The sequence below is a fragment of the Cyprinodon variegatus genome, unplaced genomic scaffold, assembly GCF_000732505.1.
Source record: "Cyprinodon variegatus isolate N-32 unplaced genomic scaffold, C_variegatus-1.0 Scaffold877, whole genome shotgun sequence".
NCBI lineage: Eukaryota > Metazoa > Chordata > Actinopteri > Cyprinodontiformes > Cyprinodontidae > Cyprinodon > Cyprinodon variegatus.
The window spans coordinates 66,274-73,900 of NW_015151330.1; the positions used below are offsets into that span (position 1 = coordinate 66,274).

Sequence of the window (7,627 nt, forward strand, 5' to 3'; positions counted from 1 at the left end):
TCCATCAACGAAGGAACATACAATGACCCTGGCGTGATTTGAGCACGCAGCCTTCTGATCTGGAGTCAGACGCGCTACCATTGCGCCACAGAGTCCTGATGTAGGAGCTCCCCATGTCATGAGAACATATTTTGCAGACAAAATATATAACACTAGATAGTTGAAATAAAATACCGTGATCTAGGTGTAGCAAGCTAAAGTGTATTCCTGACATTGATTTCCTCATTTATAAGACAGAAGAATCCAGTTGCTTTCTCCAGTAGATCTGGTTGTCAATCAAAAAAAGTTAAAAACAATACACTGGATTTTTTTTTCAAGTTGGAAGACATTTCACTTCCCATACAGGAAGCTTTTATTATTCAAAATGTCATGAATAGCATAGAGTTCGAGGCTATATACATTAGCCCAACAATAGCCCCTTTCCCTTTTAAACATCAAGTTTTTCACTGAAATATTCCTTCTGTCATCATTTGTTGATATTAAGATCTAAAGAGAAGTAGTCAGACTAAAAGAAAATATGCACTCCTAGGAGAAGGAGGGGGTTACTCTAATGGCTCAAAGTTGTTGGGGACATTTCATAGAGTTGCAGGAAAGTGGGCTGCCATTTGGCTGGAGTTTGACTGGGAAGGGCGATTTTGAATTGCTGCTACTCAGTGGTGTCAAAAGTACACACATTTGTTACTTAAGTAAAAGTATAGATACTGCCTTTTAAAAAACACTCTGGTAAAAGTTTAAGTATCAACTTGACTGCTTTACTAAAGTAAAAGTGAAAAATGTGTTGTTCTCCACAAATTACTTAAAGTATAAAAGTATAAAATAACCTTTAAAAAAAACAGCCAGATGCCACTATATGAATTGAAAGCTCAATTTTTCGACTATTTTGAAAAATTCTTTGAGATAGGTCCAAGGATGAGGGAAGCCTTGTCTCCATCTTCATCTCTCGATACGCTCTCGCCTTTGCCAACCTTTCAGACATTTCAACATCTTTTTCTGAATCCGACATTGTAGCATGGCATAGACAATTCACCTTTACAGTTTAAAGAACACCTGCTTGCTTCTGATGATTTCCTTTGGTGTCACCACAAATTTGACGAATAGCTAACCAATGAGTGTTTGCGTTATATGACCCATCCAATTACACTAGTTTTCACTAGATGTGGATGGCGCACATGACGTGAAATAAATATTTATAAACATTAAAACGAAGCCAAGAGTGACAAGTAACGTTTGTTTTTAAAATGTAATGAATAGAAAGTACAGATACTTGTGTGAAAATGTTATGAGCAGAAGTCAGATGTGGGAAAAAAAGTAATAGAGTTAAGTATAGATACCTAAAAAGTGTACTTAAGTACAGTAACAAAGTATTTGTATTTCATTACTTGACACCTATGCTGCTACTGTATGTTATTTGAACAAAATGTAAGAGAAGTGTGGTACAGTACAACTGTTTGTTCATGATTAAACATATTCAATGATTGATTGCTTAATGAGGAATATATGAAATTAAGCAGTGAATACTAGATATAGAACCATAGAAGGTGCACCATTAGTAAGCTGACAATATCATGTATAGGAGTTTTTCAAATAATACATCCATGATACAAAAACAATATCATTTATATCCTTTTGGATTTTATTGTTGGAAAATAATTCTTTCATTTGTAAAACAATTTCTTTGCACAAGGGCTAATTTTAATTGGTTCTTTGATCATTTTATTTTATGTAGACTGAACATTCCTTAACCTCGTGAATTAGATGCCATTGTAATAATGAACAATGGTCAGGCACGGTTGCTGAGGTTAAAATAAGTTAATTAGCAGCTATTGTCCAGAGGAAAGAAATAACCTTTAGAAAGATTGAAAAACCTTTTTAATAGCCAATGGAAGAAAAAAAAATAAAAAAAGATGTATACCTCATTGGAAAATGAAAGAGAAGACTTGAGGGCTGGCTTGAAACTTTTGAATAGTAGCTACTGTACATATATGTACTGTACTGTATATATATATATATATATATATGTCCTAAACCTTTACCCTATACTGTAATTCTTAGAATCAAACAGTATATATCTGTTGTTGTACTGTTTGTGAGTTGTGCTTTGGCAACAAAAAATCCCTCCTCTTTATTTAAATTAATCCTCTAGAGGAATGAGAATGAGTTAGAAATCTTTTAGTTGCAAATGTCTTAGGTTATTATCACACAATTTTTGTAGCCTTCATAAAAACGTAAAGGATTTTTTTATTGTCTTTATTTGTTAGAAATTTCTTCTAGTGGATTTCTATAACCCTCTCCAAAGAGATAATGTTTCAGGGACATATAATGATAACTGTCTTTTTTATTGCTGGGCACAATATCAAAAAACAGATTAGACAGTTGGAGAAAGCAGTGTTATCTTTGCAGACAATTAGAACCGAGACTAATAGTTGTGCTTTAAGTAGGAGCCAACCAAATCAATGCATATATTGGTTTTAGAACCTTTACGTTCTCAAGCAATAGTTCAGTAAGACAGTCAAAGCTATGAAATCTGGTTCAACGGGGTGGATTGATTTTTTTCAAACAAGCACCGTAAAGGAACAATGCTTAGTCTGGCAACCTAAATGTTTTTTTATTATTACTTTTTATAATTTTTCATACTTTTAGAGACCTGGAAAATAGTAAAACTCTATATTATTGCAAACTATGAAGACTCTGACCATATATGCTTGTTTCTAAGGACACAATTTTAGACCTTTTATAGTTTTTGTCTTATAACCCAGAGATCAACAGACCAATTAGGAATACATTTTCACAGACAATTAGATGTATTTTAAACTTTATGATCTGAATTCATACTGTAGCTTTAAATACTCTGGCCCAGGTGCTGGTATTAATAGTTTGCTGTGATGATTATTTTATTGGGATTGTTCATCTTAATACTTGCTACAACAATCCAATGTTGTATAATCGCCTTTAGGGTAATTCTTGTGGCATTTGTCACAGAAACATGAGAATCATCTTGTCCCATACCCAGTTAAACCATTTAAGAAAGCTGTCAGCCAATCATGTTGCACTATTAAAGTTTGAACCAGGGCTTATAGCTGTGACAAAAACAAGGCACCAGGTTTCTCTTCACCTTATCAGGTCGGAAGTTCTACTGAATATCCCCTAATTTCCCTGAACAGATCTGATTGGAGCAGTACCAGATTGAAAATGTGTAGAACAAAACCTGTGTGCCAAATAAAGTTTATAAGTCTTTGTTAAAATTTTTAAGAGTACAAAGTAATTTGTGGCCTTCCTGTGGCTTCTCACTGTGTTGACTTCTGAAATACTGCATGCAGCCATATTAGGCAAACCTTAAAGGAGCCGCAGGATTGTGCTGATTGAATCCAAACCAAGAATTTCTAAGTGATTGGTATCAAAGTTCCTGAGGAAATCTAACCCCTAACTGATCTTTTTTACTGTTTGTGAGAATGTCAGCTACCCATGTTGTCAGGCTATACTACAGCATTTTTTTCAGTGCATGACTTTACAAATAGTACATCCTCTTCATTGTGTTTAGCTCCCTTTTATTAAAATACATGACCAGTGGATGTAAAGATACTATTAAAACAATGTCATACTATTTATGTTTTACATCTCTTTAAATCTAGGTTCATTTATTTTGTAACCAAATAACTATGCATATAAAACACTTAACATCAGTGTGTCTTTTTTAAGCATTGACCATAATAAGGGCTTCTTCATGGGTGACCAATTAGTATTTTTCTAGTTGATGAAAGTAATAATTTATTTAGAGAAATGTTAATGAAAAAAGGTGCTAATTGTCCTAGCTTTTAATAGTGTTTTTTAATTAATCATATTTCACAAACCTGTTAGTTAAATTACATTCCTCTGGGAGAGCAGATTCATACGCTGAATTAAGGCTGGTCTAAAAACTTGCAGTCATTTAAACAAGAGCAATTTTAAGTTTGACCTTTTTTGTGTATTGTTAATAATGTGAGGATAATTACATTTGTTTTCCTACATCCCACAGCAGCACAAAGCGCTGAGAGAAATACTTATTTCCAGGCAATGGAGCATAGAACCAGGCATTGGCTGCGCCATGATCTCTAACAGTTTCGGGTTTGTTGTGATTCCCTGGAGGGAGTGAGTCCACCAAGCCCCCTGGAGCCATTCTGCACATTTATCCAGTCAACCTTCATTAGGATCCAACTTAACGTTTCTCCTTCTGCTAATTCACATCCAGATTTCCTGATGGCTTGAGTGTACTACCATTTCACTAAGCTGCAAAAAACTATCGACCAAAGTTTTAAAATTGAATATTGAGTGGAAGCTGTAATGAGCTAATTACTACTGCTAAATAATGGGTAAAATCTAATTTAAGGGGCCTAATCATTAAATAAGTAATGATTGGTTCCAACTAGTGTTTTCCATTAATAATAAGGGCCACTGTGATTGGTATGCCTTTGTTCATACTTAAATAAAAAATAAATCCTTAAAGCCAATGGTTTTAATCAAACTTAAAGCTGAAATGTACACATTTTGCTGCAGCAATATAAAAAGTAATTACATTACAGAACAAATGAATTTTTTAAAGCATAAAAACCTTTAACAGTAACTTTTAACTTTTAATTTTACCCGATTTATTTTGTTCACTCTATGTGGATATTACCAATCAGTTTTTAGATAAAGAAAAAAAAAATGAATTAACAATAATCTGATTAACCAAGTGTTGAAGTGAGAAACCCCCAGGCAGAGTTGGGACTGCTTTTCAGTTGTATTTCAGAGCCACATTTACAAGATGGATTATACTTAAGATGTTTTAAACATATCTGGTTCATTTTTAGTTTGAGATTACATGAAGCGCATATGGACGGACGGGTAGATCAATAGATCTGTCTGATATAGATCTGTCTGCCTTCAAATCTAAATGAAGTGAACAAATCCCAATGAGCATTATAACTGTCCCTTTGAGATTCCAATGCTGAGGGGGTGATGTTTAAATCCATACTGATCAATGGCATGCATCAGGGTTTGTGCTGCTTCAGCAGGGATGCAGGTGATCAGTCATACTGATGGAATAGGACCTCTGGACCTTACTTTCAACCTCTGTAGGAATTAGATTTTGGGCACAGTAATGCGTACTTTGCAATCCTTAGGTGCAGAGCACGAATTAATCTTTACATTTTGATTACAGTCATCAGTGACTCAGGTCACTCCTTTTTATATACCATCAGATCATGTCATCTTTGATCTTTCACAATGCACAGGCTGGTGTGTTTAATGACTGCACAGCTTCACGGCTACATGGCATTACTGCACAAGTTCTAAAGCCAACTTTCAAGTTTTTACAAATCATGGTTTTGATGGCAAGTGTGTCCCGGCTTTTTTAGGTGACAAGGGAAAAGACTTTCACCAACTGCATTTTTAAAAACAAAAAGCTTAAAAATGTGAAAGGATGAACAAACGTTGTTTGGGGTTTATGTCACCCGTTTAAGGAGGAGTAAAAGGATATACCGTATTTTCGCGACTATAAGGTGCATATAAACGTCTTTTTTTCCCCTCAAAATGTGTGGCGCACCCTATAGTGCGGTGCGCCCTATGTGTGTTATTACTGCGGACGTTGTTGAGACCACCATGAGAACGTTAAAGGGGGAAGTGTGGGCGTGGATTGTGTATAAAAGAACAGGTATGTGCTTTATGCAGAACTCCTCATCTCCTCATTGAGGAGATGATGAAAGAGTGGCTGAGGCAGGTGTATTCCACGCATCACCATCGCTGTTAATCTGTGACTCCATGCGTGCCCATCTCACAGCCGATGTGAAAAACATGGTGAAACAAATGAATGCTGTGCTTGATGTTATTCCGGGAGGTCTGACAAGGAGGTGTCTGCGGAGAGGGAAGTCTGGGAGTCTCTGCTTAGTCTGCTGCCCCCGCGACCCGTTCCGGATAAAGCAGGAGACGACGAGTACGAGTAGTTCTGAAGGCATGTACAGTGATGCTGCCAAAAAAATGGAAATGATCTGTCTAGAAAAATATACTTAATCAGTGGTATTCAGTGGGTCATATGTTGGACCAGCAAAACAGTCTTTCTAGATTTGACCTGTCACAGTATCCTAAGCCAATCTGCTGCTACATGTTTCCAAAATTAGAGGTGAGAAGACTTTTCCAGGGTTCGGATACATTTTATTCCCAAAATAACTCTTTTTTGCATTTTCAACCAAATAAATTGAATCTGCCTAATTATATCACTCACCCTTTAAAAAATATCACAGAGCAAAGAAAGGTACCACTCTCTTTAAAACAGCAAACATTTTTCCTATTAGCAAGAAGTTTGCAGTCATTTCAAATTGACAGTCTCCTTGTTGCACTTGAAAACCTCAGTGATTAAGAAGCAAAACTGAGAATATAGAACAGTAAAAGCTGATTTGGTGTTACCTCTCGGTAGATAATGCCCACTTCTCTGGGCCCCTGCAAGAAAAGCTGACAGAATGCTGGAGAATGGGGATCAGAATAAACAAGGACTACTATCTTTCAGCTATTCTACCTACACTCTGACATAACCCCCCACATTAGAATGTTGCTTGTTGATTTCCGCTCACTACCCAATGTTAGAGCCCCAAATGAAAAAAAATCTGATCTGCAACAACAGAGCTTGTTAGGGTTCTATTCTCAGCCCCCTTCTGCCCACAGAATACCCAGGTGACACACTACATGAAGACTGGTCTACTTGGTAGTTTATTGACAGCTACAGGAAAAAAAAAACATTCAAACATCATAGTATTACTAAGGTAAAAATATTTTTTGCAGTGTTTTGGACCATAAAACGCATGTTATCAAAACCAAGGAGCTAACTATTAATTTACAAGGAATAGTGCAAATATGTTGAAAAAATTACTCTAAGGATTCCCCAGAGTCAAATGTGTGGAAACTTTTCAGGTTAAGAAAGCATAGAAACTTCTCAAACTTAAGAGAAGGGAGACCCTCATGAGGCAACTTCCGGCCAACTTCCGGCCAACTTCCCAACTGGAAACCAAACATTAACAGAACTGAGAACTGTGATCTAATTCTTAGTGTTTTGGATTTTTTGTTGTTGTTGCTTAATTGTATATACTTCTACACTTCTAAAATGTCCTAATGTTGGGTAAAAACAACAATACATCCACCAAGCCTGAATTGTTCATTTTAAGCAACTGGACTTAGAGTTTTCTAGAAGATGTTTTGTCTTTCATCCAAGAGGCTTCTTCAGTCCTAACTGATTGTGGGGACACTGAAATTGATATATTGTAAGTGTAACAAAAGGTTAGCAGAAAAAAACAAAAGGTGGCTCTGATCCCTCCCACTCGATTGGCCATGGAGGTCACCTGGGGGGTGTTAATGGTCATTAATGGGGTTTCAGATAGGTTGTTAACTTCAAACTTCAGAGTATCGGTCACATCCCTCATTGAAGTATGAGTCAAGTGAAGGCAGGTGAGAGGTGAATCTTCTGGGTATTGTTCCTAAAAGTGCTTTGTAAGTCGGTGACCGGTTACTGTATGTACCACCTCCTTTGCTGAGTGATGGTTTTTTCAGGTTAACAAAGAATGCTTCCTTAAGAAGAAAATAGAAGAAAGAGCATTGTCATTCCCTATGTTGCAGATGTCTGAAA

At 36.3% G+C, this 7,627-nt stretch overlaps 1 non-coding gene across 1 annotated transcript; it reads right to left on the reverse strand.

Annotated features, from left to right (window-relative positions):
- Window positions 1-23: 23 nt before the first annotated feature.
- trnaw-cca lies at window positions 24-95 on the reverse strand. The gene has a single exon. It is a non-coding gene; the product is annotated as a tRNA-Trp (tRNA).
- Between the last annotated feature and the right edge of the window lie 7,532 nt (window positions 96-7,627).